Source organism: Lutra lutra, chromosome 3, assembly GCF_902655055.1.
Source record: "Lutra lutra chromosome 3, mLutLut1.2, whole genome shotgun sequence".
NCBI lineage: Eukaryota > Metazoa > Chordata > Mammalia > Carnivora > Mustelidae > Lutra > Lutra lutra.
Window position 1 is genome coordinate 73,874,104 of NC_062280.1, and position 13,398 is coordinate 73,887,501.

Here is a 13,398-nt window from a genome sequence, read left to right on the forward strand (position 1 = left end):
GATCACAAGCAGGCAGAGAGGCAGGCAGAGAGAGAGGAGGAAGCAGGCTCCCTGCTGAGCAGAGAGCCCGATGCGGGGCTCGATCCCAGGACCCTGAGATCATGACCTGAGCCGAAGGCAGCGGCTTAACCCACTGAGCCACCCAGGCGCCCTCTTTTTTTTTTTTTTTTTAAGTAGGTTCCAACACAGGGCTTGAACTCTTGACCCTGACATCAAGACCTGAGCTGATATTAAGAGTCTGTGCTGAGCATGGAGCCTATTTAAAAAAAGAAGAAGAAGAATCCTTGGGACAATGGTGGGTGACCTGGATTATCCCATCTCTACTGCACTAAATTTAATGTGTATCTTGTTTGTGTGAGTTGTTGCAACACAGGTTGTGGTTTTATGTTGTGTGTGGTTCTTCATCCACTTTTTCAAGGGTAGCAAGGCCCTGCATCACCATTATGCAAAACTGCTGCTGCTATACATTTTTCCAAAATGCTTGAACTACTATTCTAGAAAAGTTAACTCACATACTGCTCCCTCTCTCTGTTGATGTGCAAGGACCCAGCAAGACAGTCTGAGAACACGAAAATCACATAGTCTGGGTTTCATTTCCAACTAACAGGTTTGGTTTAGTTACAATAGATCTTGAAAGGACAGCAAAATGAAAGGATAAGCTGGTGACCAGTGGAAGTCCCAGGGTTGCTTAGAAGTATGGCCCCTTCCCCCCATCAGCTCTTCTAGCCCCAAGTCACCTCAAATAACAGCAAACCATGTAGATATGATGGGTTTGCCATAAATCAGCTTCAGGACAAGTGCCCTAGCCTTCCACTTCCAACCCAGAGTAGCATCTCAAGCCTCAGCATAAGACCAAGGCCAGGTACACTGGAGCTTTTTTTTTTTTTTTTTAAAGATTTTATTTATTTATTTGACAGACAGAGATCACATGTAGGCAGAGAGGCAGGCAGAGAGAGAGAGAGGAGGAAGCAGGCTCTCCACTGAGCAGAGAGCCCGATGCGGGGCTTGATCCCAGGACCCTGAGATCATGACCTGAGTCGAAGGCAGAGGCTTTAACCCACTGAGCCACCCAGGTGCCCCACACTGGAGCTTTAATAAAGCACCTAACTTACATACCCAAGTCAGTTCCTGATGATTAAAAAAATGATGTTCTAAAGCTAGAGATTTAATTGTGTCTGTATAAACCAATATAATCATCCCAAACTCAGACTTATTTGAGGCCAAAAGCCCCTCTTCCATCCTCTAGTGTTCAAAATTCTACCCGCACCTCTGCCACACTGACCAGCCCCCATTCTTCCCCTTCTGCCCCTTCTTCACACTGTTCTTCCCTTGGTTTAACTATGTCCTCCCAGATGGATGGATATGTTGAAGTCCTAACCTGGTGGCCCAGAGTAAAAGGTCCAAACTCCATTGCCTGATATACGCCCTGCCCATAACTCCAACCCATTAATGGAGCTAACTTTTCCACCACTCATTTTCCCTTCATGTGCCCCCATACCAGCTAAACTGAACTACTATTTCTGTTACAAACACTCTGCTTTCTTACCTCCTTTTCCCACCATCTTTGTTCACAGTCTATCTTCTGGGAGTACCCTCCTTTCCCCTATCTCTTCATTGGTGAATACTACTTACTCTTCAGAGCTCAGTTACAATGCCACTTTCATGAAGCTATCAATGAATGCTTTGCTCTGCTTTGCCCCCCTAAAAAGTTCTTGCTCCAGTCTCTGAGTTTTCATAGTTCTTTTCTAGACCTCTGGATACCTAACATTTCCTTTTTTAATTAAAATTATTTGTATTAACAATACACACCCTTTGTTAAAATCTTTTTTTTTTTAATTTTTATTTATTTATTTGACAGAGAGAGATCACAAGTAGACGGAGAGGCAGGCAGAGAGAGGCTGAGCAGAGAGCCCAATGCGGGACTCGATCCCAGGACCCTGAGATCATGACCTGAGCCGAAGGCAGCGGCTTAACCCACTGAGCCACCCAGGCGCCCCCCTTTGTTAAAATCTTAATGCATTACTTCATTTAATTCTTCTAATGACTCTACGAGGTAACTACTATTATCCCCATTTTGCAGGTTATGAAAACTGAGGCACAAAGGGATTAAATAATTTATTCAAGAATGCATTTAGTGGTGAAGCCAAGGTTCAGATGAATAGAACCCCAGAGCCCATACTTCTCTCACCACTACTACATAAGTCACAACTACATAAGTTGTGGTTTGCTAGACAAGGAGCTCCTGGATGGCAACCATCCCCAGATGCTCCATCTTTGCATCTCCCAAGTACCTACTGCCATGCATTGCACTTTAAAGAAGCTCAGTGAAAAGAGGCATAGACTTGGTCAGATGTGCCCTTTTCTTTCAACAGTAGGTGGGTAAGTTAATGACCATTATACAGTGTTCTATGCAAATACTACAGTTCCTTTCCCCACTGAGTCCCCCTCCCTGTTTCTTTTTGCCCCTTTTCTGTGTTCAGCCTGTGGGGAAGGCAATGTCCTTGGGAAGGGTAGAAGGGACTGGTTTCCACTCTAAGAAGACCTTAGACGAGTTCTCTTGGGGACTAGAGACTTCCTGAGAAGTTCTCAGGCAGCAGCCCTCTCTAGCTGGCAAATGCTCTACAGTTCACAACCTCAGGCAGTTCCAGAGAATGAACCTTTTGAAATGAAATAAAAAGAGAAATGGGACCTTTTTATCATCTCCAGATGGGACTGTGCAGCCTTAGAAACTGTAGAAATAATTCTGTAATGCCTGGATCACACTTCTGTTATCTCCCAAAAGGAAACAAAGTTCCTTTCACTGAGAAGGGGTAAATTATGTTAATTAAAAAGCCAACATGGATTAAATTCTGCAGATTGAATCCTTATTCCCTCTATCCAGATTTTTCTGGTTTGCTTTTTACTTAACTTTGCATTGCTCTCCCCCCTTTTAAATAAAATATTAGGTTGAGTCAGAACACACACACACACACCCAATTGTAAGACTGTTGTTTCTGAGTCATTACTCAAGACTTAGATGTTATTTTTAAAATGAGGAATGAAATCTGGCAGTGAAATGCTCTTTAGGGTATTACTGGTAAAGGATACATGAAAAGCATATCTGTAGTATTTTATGTTTTACTGTTAGTGATGGCCAGTTGGGCAGCCTACACACAGAAGGTGCCCAATAAACATTTACTGAATGAATTCCATACTTAATAACTTTGGGCTATATCAATATAAAATATAGCTTTAAAATGGATGGTGCCACCTATTGGTGAAGATATAAACTTTAAAATGATAACATGTAATAAATTAATGTTTTGCTATCATTTGTTATTTATTCCCACAGAGATTCTAAGAGATATTGAAGAGCTAGAAGGAATAGCTTGCTTGACCCATGCAGACAAGAAGCACTAATGTTTTCACTTGGTTTGCTCTCTAGTGGGTACCTATTAAAAACTCAATATTTTAGAAGATGCCAGAGAAGTAAAGACATGGCCCTTGACTTCAAAGAGCGTCTTTCTACTTGGAAAGAGGAGACCTACCTCCTGAGAACAATCAACAAATACAATAAAACCATAAATACTCTGACATTAAAATGCACAGTGTTCACTCCATATATATGGTTGTATCTTATATATTACGTAGTAGCCATACTTCTTGGACAGTACAGAAATAAGTATGTTTTGCTTACCACTTACCCCAGGCCTAGCACACCACTGCCCCTGGCACTTAATAAGCAATGATAAACACCACTGAATAACTGAATAACTCCTCAGGTCTCATGGTTAAATACATGTAGATGTGTAGGTTATAGAATCTTTTAGTATATGTGCTGCTGAAGCAAGCACATAGAATATTTAACATCAGACTGGCAAACAGATCAGAAAATACATGTGAACACAGGAAGTCCTATGGAAGTCCTATGAATTGTGTTTTGAAGAATTCCTCAAGGAATTTATAACCTAATACAGATGAAGCCATCAGTGCAGGCAGCCCTCTTGCAGTCATGGATTTGGGTGTGAACTGAGATTTTGGTAGATTGCTATGCCAATCCATGCTTTTTCCTCGGCCAGTAACTAGGTTTTTGCTCAATATTGGTGAAGTCCAGAAGCAAAGGAGAGGGCAGATTATGGGTAGTTGTAAGACTGTAAACACATGTTTTACTCCTGAAATTTTATACTATTACTGGAGTATGCAGGTAGCCTCGTTAGTTTCCTCCAACCTAACTATGTGTTAAGAAAGTATTCCTATAATATTTGACAATATGTATCAGGAGTCTTACAATGATCATATTATTTGAGCTAGTACTTTTTCTTCTAAGAAAGTATGCTAAGGAAATAATCAGAAATGTGAACAAATGCATCTGGAACAAGGGAAAAATCTGTACTCAATATGGAAACAGCTAAGTAAGCTTTAAAAAAAAAAGATTTTATTTATTTATTTGGCAGAGAAAGAGAGACAGCTAGAGAGGGAATACAAGCAGGGGGAGTGGGAAAGGGAGCAGGCTTCCCACCGAGCAGGGAGCCTGATGTGGGGCTCCATCCCAGGACCCTGGGATCATGACTGGAGCGGAAGGCAGATACTTAACAAAGGCAGACACTTAACAACTGAGCCACCCAGGAGCCCAGCATTTTTTTTTTTTTAAGTTAGGAAAGTTTTGTTACAGATATAAGACAATTCTCATGTGATCTTAAAAAATATGGCACAAAATTGGGGTTCCTGGGTGGCTCCATTGGTTAAATGTATGACTATTGGTTTCAGCTCAGGTCATGATCTCAGGGTCATGAGACTGAGCCTTCCATTGGGCTCCACGTTCAGAGGAACATCCTTTCCCTCTGCCCTGTCCACCCCCAACTCTCTCTCTTAAATAAATAGATCTTAAAAAAATATGGCACAAAATTACTATATGTTATCCCTGACTAGAAGGATTACAGGTGGTTTTGGTTTATTCTATTGTAAAAAAATCTTTGAAATTTAGTGGGTGAAATTTAGCTCATCCATTCTGGCTATTTTTGCTTTCATTGTCCTTGGCTATTATTTTATAACTTTGCAGAGAAAGAGGTTAACATGTAGAAAATTGACAGTAATGTGAATATTTCCTATTGTAGCTATGCAAATGATTCCATTAATGCAATGGAAATGAATTTTGTCTGGTAGATAATAAAAATCTCCATAATCCAAATCCATTTGAACCGGTTATAACATCTTACTGGTTCCCTCATTAATTAATGAGTTAAATAAAATCTTTGATATGTGCTCATTGTATATTTATATGAGTCATGATTTTACCTCTTATGAAAGTAGATATTTTCTATATTCTAGATTTTTTTACAGTAAAAATGTATTGCTAATTTTTAAATAAACTTTTAAGTATAACATGCATGCTATACTTAATTTTAAGTATAACATGTATGCATGTTTTAAGTATGTATTCATGCATACAAAAATTTATAGCTCAGTGAATTTTCACACAATCTGTATAGCTATGTAAGCAATCCTCAGATCAAGGAATAGAACATTCTTATGACCTCAGAAGTTCCTTCACATCTCCTTCCTAGTCACTATTACCTCCCCACCCAATGGGTGAACAATCCTGATTTCTAACATCAGAGATTCATTTTTTCTGACTTTAGCTTTATATAAGATTTATTTATTTATTTGAGAGAGAGGGAGACAGCACACATGTGCGTGTGTGAGCAGAGGGAGGGGCAGAGAGAGGAGAGAGAGAATTCTTAAGCAGACTCCCTGCTAGGCTCAGAGCCTGACTCGCCGCTTGATTCCAGGATCCTGAGATCATGACCTGAGCCTAAATCAAGAGTTGGACACTCAACCAAATGAACCACACAGGTACTCCTGACTTTAACTTTATATAAATGGAATCACATGGTATGTACTCATTTGTGCCTGGCTTCCTCTAATCACTATTATGTCTGTGAGATATTATCTATGTTGTTGTATAAAGTTTTAGTTCTTCATTCTCATTGCTGTGTAGTATTCCATTATGTGACTAGCATACACTTTATTTATTTTTAAAGATTTTATTTTTATTTATTTATTTGAGAGAGACAGATAGTCACAGAGATAGTGAGAGAGAGCACAAGCAGGAAGGAGAGGGAGAAGCAAGCTCCCACCGAGCAGGGAGCCGGACCTGGGGCTCAGTCCCAGGACCCTGAGATCATGACCTAAGTCAAAGGCTGAAACTTAACTGACTGAGCCACCCAGGTGCCCCTAGATTATACTTTATCTATTCTACTGCTGATGAGCATTCAGATTGTTTCTGGTTGGGCCAGAATAATGCGCCTGTGCACATTCTTGTACATATTTTTTGGTGAAAATATGATTTCTGCTGACTAGCACATGTAAATCTGAAAAAATAAATCAAAACCACATAAAAATCAAAACTACAAATAAAAAATCAAAACTACATTAAAAAAGTCATTTTCCCTTTTCCCTCTACAGACTGTTCTATCAATATGCAATTCCCTCAATAAACAAATTCTTTTAAAATATAAATGGGGGTGCCTGGGTGTCTCAGTCGGTTAAACGTCTGCCTTCAGCTGAGGTCATGGTCCCAGGGTCCTGGGATCTAGCCCTGCGACAGTCCCCTTGCTCGGTGGGGTGCCTGCATCTCCCTCTGACTGCTGCTCCCTCTGCTTGTGCTCTCTCTGTCAAATAAAATCTTAAAAAAAAAAAATATATATATATATATATATATATATCCAGAATTAATCCCCATTCACACCTTATTGTGAATTTCTATAATCTGATGAAATCAATAGCTAGTTGAGAAGCTTTCCCTGGTGCTAGAAGGGGTAAGGAAATCTGGGTGAGGAAAAAGGAGTGGGAGATTGGGTATGATAGGAAGACAGTGAGTGTTGGAACTTGAGGGGTTTGGCTAGGGAGAAGGAGGCAGGAGAGGGGAGATATACTGACTTTTCCATTCATTCCAGGTCTTGGCTGTTTCCTTCTGACAAGAATCACTAAAATGATAGTTAATGTGATCTGATTTAAAATGGTTTACAGTTGACAAAGTGCTTTCATATATCCATTACCTCGTTTGATCTGGCTCTCACAAGAAGTTGGGTGTTTTCACAACTGTTCTTCTTTTAGATGCTTAAGGCTTAAAGTTGGATATCACAGTTGGATGGGTAGGATTCCAATTCCTCCCTCTGAGGCCAGGCTCCATAAGCTAAACACATTTAGTTCACCCTCTCCAGAACAATTTGGTATCTCCCTATTCAGTTCCCATCTCAGAAAGTAGAGAAAGAAGGAGGAATTAAAGTGCAGGGGGAGCAGAAAATATGCCTTTGACATCTTTCTTATCAAATATTGTAGACCTTAAGGGATAAGCTGGAGGTCTGTCATAGGTGATTAAGGGGCAAAGTGGTACAGACTTGCAGAGTCTACACTTTGGCCTTCTGCAAGTGGGCAGTGACTGGACAAAGATGGTAGGGTAGGGTGAAGTGGGTGAGTGGGGGTGTGGAAATCCAGGATAGGCCCAACCCAGCAGGCTTGGTAGGGATGGAACATGGGAATGGTAATGAAAATGGCATTGGTACAATGCTGAGTACAGTCTGAGCTGGAAAGAAATGTTAGCGTATCTAAGCTTTGGGTGAAATGGTACAATGGATGGGATGTCCTAAAGAACTTGTAGTGAGTCTGGGAGTGCAGGTGGGTACTAGGTAAGTAGTTGAGCAGCTAGTTGAGCAGCTAGTCTGAGATCTTGGAAGTGATGAGCAAAGAGGCCCAGGTTGGGGTGTGGTCAGGCATCTCAGTGAATCTTGTTTCAAGAAGGATATTCAAAACTTTTATCTGGACTTGTAGTTGTTTGAGAATCTTTGAATATGGTTCAGTTGAGCTTACCGTAAAGCACCCCCAGCAGTCCTAACATCAGATGGCAGGGGAGGGGGATGTGGCGCAGGCCTCCTGCGAACAGTCAGGCAGAATGGGATTCATATGAAAACCCTTGACAGCTACTCCCCCTGTGTCTTTTGCTTTAGTGCCCTGAGAAAGGATTAAGGCTGATCCATGCCAACCCTGTCAATGGGCTCATTCTAACTTGGCAAGCAAATTGTTGTTGACAGTTTCTAGGTGTGCATTTTCTTAGAGATGGAGTCTGTGCAAGAAAAATCAGATTCTTGTTGCCAAAGTATTAATTTAACAAATAAGCAAGTTGCAAAATGCCAAAGGGGAACATGAAAATGTTTCCAGGTTTCCCATTGGGCTCATCAAGAACTGCTTGTCTGCTACCTCCCACACTAAAAAGGCCCAACATCTTCGCTGTAGATAGAGTGTTTCACCTTTTCCTTATCAAAGCTTACAGGTATACCTTGGGACCTCAGCACTGTATACACATAAGGAGCTTCTCGTTTAATATGCAAAATAAACAAAGAGTATGTTTTCCATTTTGAATCTATAAACATAAAAGTGTGCAGGAGATTAAGTGTTCTGCATCACATAATAAGGGATTAAAACAGGATCCTTAATTTCTGATTAGGTATCTATATCCAAGTATCTATCCTCCATAGAGAACATAGAGTTTGGGAGTCTCACTTTCTATAGACCCAAACCATTAGCCCCGGAACCTGGTCAGGCTGTTGGTTTAGACATATTTCATCAGGGCTTGGCCCCCTCAAAGAGCAGGCAGCCCTCAGTGCTTCTTATTCTCTAACTTCTAAAGCATCTGAAGGATTTAGCTATCCCACAGGCCTCTGAGATAAGGGCCGGATTGCCCTTCCAGGATTTCAGAGTTGTTCTTTGGGGACAGCCCAACCCTGATTGCTCAATTTTGCAGGCACAAGAACAGATTAATCATCCACACATGAGTTCCTCTTCCAGGCTATCTGAGGTTTCTTGGATGACGTTTTAATTTATAAAATAAAGTAGTAGCCTCTTTAATGTTTCTGCTACAAATGGCCTTTTCTATGTATATTTCAAATTTCCAAAAAACAGTCTTCCTACAGATGAATATAAATATGAGCTTCTTTCTTTTTTTTAAAGATGTATTTATGTATTTATTTGAGAGAGAGAGTGTGGTGGGGAGGGGCAGGGAGAGGGAGAGAAGAATCCACAGGCAGACTCCCTGCTGAGTCTAGAGCCACACTTGGGGTGTAGCCATCACCCTGAGATCATGACCTGAGCCGAAGTCAAGAGTAGGATGCTCAGTCAACTGAGCCACCCAGGTGCCCCTAGAAATTTGAGTTTCTTAAAATTTCATGAAGCTCTTTATGTAAGGAAAAGACAAACAAATGAGGGGCTAGTTATACATGCTATTAACACAGATGGGTATTGAGTGAGTTTTGTAAGGCATAAAATTGGGATGTTATGTATCTTCTAACTTAAAAAGTGTTCCATTTGGGGTGGCAGGAGGAAAGGAGATAGCTCTTGGAGTTGAGTCATGAAACATGTTGCCTTTGGAGAAGAGGAGCGACTGGGTGTCCGCCAGCCTGGTGAAGGTGGAATGAGAGGTACAGGTAGTGTTAAAAAATTTTTTTAAATACAGTCTTCTTATTAAAAAGGAAGACTTTCTCATATTTCAAATAAGAAATATGACAAAAGACAGAGGGGAGAAAATAAAAAACACCTTAATACACCACTGATTACTAATTTCTGCAGTGGCTTTCCATTATTTTGGGTATTAACTTCTAAATTCAGGGAGGAATGATAATTACCCTTGAAAATACCCTAAGTCACTCAGTTTTGGAATAGAATGTTGCTTCCTCAGCTAATGAAGTAGTTGTGTTGATAAGCCTTGTTATTTAAGAAACAAAAATACAAGTTTCTGTTAACACTAGAATCGCACTCAGCATGACTAGATACTCAAAGCATGAAAAGCACATGGGACCAGAAATGGTTCAAATTCCCATTACCTCCTTCATATTTACTTTAAGTTCAAGCTAACTGAAAGGAAGGTAAGGCAGAAATCACCATACCATTTAATATGTTCTCACCTGCTCTCCCCTCCTCCTTTCTTTCTCCACTTTCCCTCTTTGTTCTTTCTTTTTTGCCACCTACTCTTACTAAGTTTAAGTGAACCCTAGTGATGATAATGCTAAATGATGCTACTGTATTTATAATACATTTGTATCTATCCTTCACTAACTTTTAAAGTTACAAAAATACATACATATTAATGAAAAATCCAAGTAGTACAGAAAGTATGAAATAAAAAGTAAAAAATCTTTTTCCAACCTCTTGTCTCATCTGTTGGCATTCTTTCCACTTTGAGAGAAGGAGCAAGACCCAGTCTTGGGAGCTCCTTTCTGCACTTTTATAAACTATGCTCTTTGTGAATGTTGTGGGTTTTTTTAATTAAAAATTTTTTTTAAAAAGATTTTATTTATTTATTTGAGAGACAGAGCAGGTGGATGGACAAAGGGAGAGAATCTCAAGCAGACTCCCCACTGAGTGGGGAGCCTGATGCAGGGCTTGATCGCATGACCCTGAGATCATGATCTGAGCTGAAATCAAGGGTCAAACGCTTAACTGACTGAGCCACCCAGGTGCCTCACGAATGTGTATATTTAAAAATTATTTTAGTGGGACTTGGAGAGCAAGAGGAGAGGAAATGCATCTGCTCAGTCTACCACCTTGAACCAGAAGCACTTTAAGAGTTTTTAAAACTATGCTTATATTCACACATTTATTTATTTTACGAAATTGGAACCATTGAGCACATATTGGTTGTCACCAGTGTATGTCCTTAATAAACTTTAGAAAAAAAAAATTTTTTTTAGGGTTTAGATAAAGAACTTTTATTAAAGCCACTACTTAAAGAGGCATGATGAAAGCTATGGGAATACCTGATTGTGGGGAGACTCAGAACTAACCATGAGACATTCCTAAACCCTCATGGAGAGACACCCCTTCTGCCAAAGTCTGCAGCACCCAGGCAGGGAGGGATTAAGGACAAATACCATGATTATCTACCTCCTCCTGACACCTGTTCTCATGCGGATGCCTCCCGTTGGCCAGACCAACAAAGAAGCCAGCCAGCAAGGGAACCTGAGTGTTGCAGCTTGCCCTGGTCAATACCTGGGGTTGCAGAGCTCAGAGACTGGATCTAAGGCAAATGAAGAATTATCGGCACAGAAATCATTCAAATTATGTTGCAAATGTACAAATTATTTACATATGAGTAGAGGGAAGATACAACCTTCTGTTAGTAAAATGTGAAGTAATGTTAAATATTTTGGGTCGATGAAGGTTACCTTTTAATCCTCAGATCACCATTGATCTCTTACAAGTTGTCAACCTTAAGACCTAAGTTGTCAACCTAAGACATTCTGTGTTACTCATGAAAATAAAGAGATATAAAAGGTGAGATTAGTCCCAAGCAGACTGTCTTTTCTCTTCTAATTTATTAAACTTTAGAAATCTTATCACATTAATAAATATTTACCTATAACATTACTTTATTTATTTATTTTTAAAATTATTTAATTGACAGAGAGAGACACAGCGAGAGAGGGAACACAGGCAGGGGGAGTGGGAGAGGGAGAAAGAACCAGGCTTCCCTCTGAGCAGGGAGCCTGATGTGGGGCTCGATCCCAGGACGCTGGGATCATGACCTGAGTTGAAGGCAGACGCTTGACGACTGAGCCACCCAGGCACCCTCCTATAACATTACTTTAAACAAAATAGTATACCTTCTATGGATGTATTTAACTAAACTCTTATTATTGGATATGTAGGTTGCTTTTACTATTTCGGTATGATAAATATAGCCTAGATAGTTTCACTATAACATTTTTGCTGTAGACATCTTTGCAGTACTGCAAACATTTTCACTGCATAACTAATTGGCCAGAAGGCAATTATGTCATAAAAGAGAAAATAATGAAAAAATAAAAAGGAGATATTAATAAGGACATAGGGAAAAATGGAAAAAAGTTAATAAATTAATTATTAATTTCTTCTTACTTAAGAGAGGTATCAGTTTTCCAAGTGCCAGGATGTATATTTGTAACTGAGCTTTGTACTGGGTTGTGAAAGCCTTCGATGTGGTTGTTTGTGCCTTCGATGTGGTTGTTTGTTCTTTGCCTATTGTCACAGGCCCCTAATCTACGTTCCAAAGTTCCATAGGAAATGTGGAAGAAATGCTAACTCTAGGATGCACTTGTTACTGATCTTTGTTACCTTTATAACTGATATTTTATCATTTTCTAGTATAGTCTAGTATGCAGTTTGGCTTTATACTCTCTTATTTCACACTTCTAGTAAGTTTATCACCATATTTTCTCACAAGTTGATGTACATATTTATTGTCTACTAGTTTAAGACCACCATGTCTACTCATTGCTGCATAGACCATTATGAGAACTAGCTAAGATTTAAATAATATAAAAATGGGAACTTTACCAATGGAGAAATGAAACCAAACTGTCAACCAGTTATTTTATTTTTCATGGAGAAATTGCCTTACAGCCAATTATTATGGGGCAAAAATGTTTGTGGCAAAGATGTATATAGCAAAGATGTTTATGGCGAAAGTACTGGACACAGCTGAAATGATCTGCCTAGTAAGTAGCTCAGCTTTTGCACATATCCTTAATTATTTCTCAAGATATAGTCCTGAAATTGAAATTGCTCCCCAAAAGTTATGTGCATTTTTAAAGCCTTTAAGCGCAATGGGTATTTGCTGTTTTTACCTCTTAACTGTGCTATCTAGAAGCTAACAATGAATATAGCTTCTTTAACTAGGGTGGGACACTACTAAAAACTTTTTTCAAATCAGGGCACCTGGGTAGCTCAGTTGGTTAGGCGTCTGCCTTCAGCTCAGGTCATGATCCCAGGGTCCTTGGCATTGAGTCTTAGGTAAGGATCGCAGCTCAGTGGAGAGTGTGCTTCTCCCTCTGCCTCTACCCACTGTCCCCGCTGCAGCCGCCTGCCCCCGCTCCCCCCTGCTCATGCTTGTGCTTTCTCTCTCTCTCTCTCAAATAAATAAATAAATAAATAAATAAATTAATTAATTAAGTCTTTTAAAAAAACAAAACTTTTTCATGTCAAGATCTGCCTCATCTTCTAAAGTAGGATTTCCCAGCACTAGGCTCGTGGGGGTGGAAGCATGATCCACCTCCTTCCAAAAACTGGAGTGAGTCACTATCAGCTTTCTTTTCTCCACCCTCACATCCCAGCCTTTTTTTTTTTTTTTTTTTTTTTTTTTTTTTTTCAAGAGAGAGAATTCAGCCTAAGGGTTCCATTGGATTGGAATTGGAGAGAGGTATCTGTTCCAGGTCTTTTTGCTTCCAGACTGGAATTCATCTCATCTCTTAAAACAGAGCATTCTTAAGATAAACTCTTATCTAAAGGCTAATTTAAGGTAACTTAACCAATGTAACAAAGTAAAAAGAAATCTCAAAAACAAGTTTTTGAAACTATTAGCAATAAAAGGCTATTTAAAAAAAAATAATA

The 13,398-nt window shown here is 39.7% G+C and overlaps 1 long non-coding RNA gene across 1 annotated transcript; it reads left to right on the forward strand.

Annotated features, from left to right (window-relative positions):
* Positions 1 to 246: 246 nt before the first annotated feature.
* Positions 247 to 3,739, forward strand: LOC125095786 (uncharacterized). The gene is made up of 3 exons (XR_007125952.1): positions 247 to 295; positions 2,081 to 2,379; positions 3,332 to 3,739. It is a non-coding gene; the product is annotated as an uncharacterized LOC125095786 (long non-coding RNA).
* Positions 3,740 to 13,398: the final 9,659 nt, after the last annotated feature.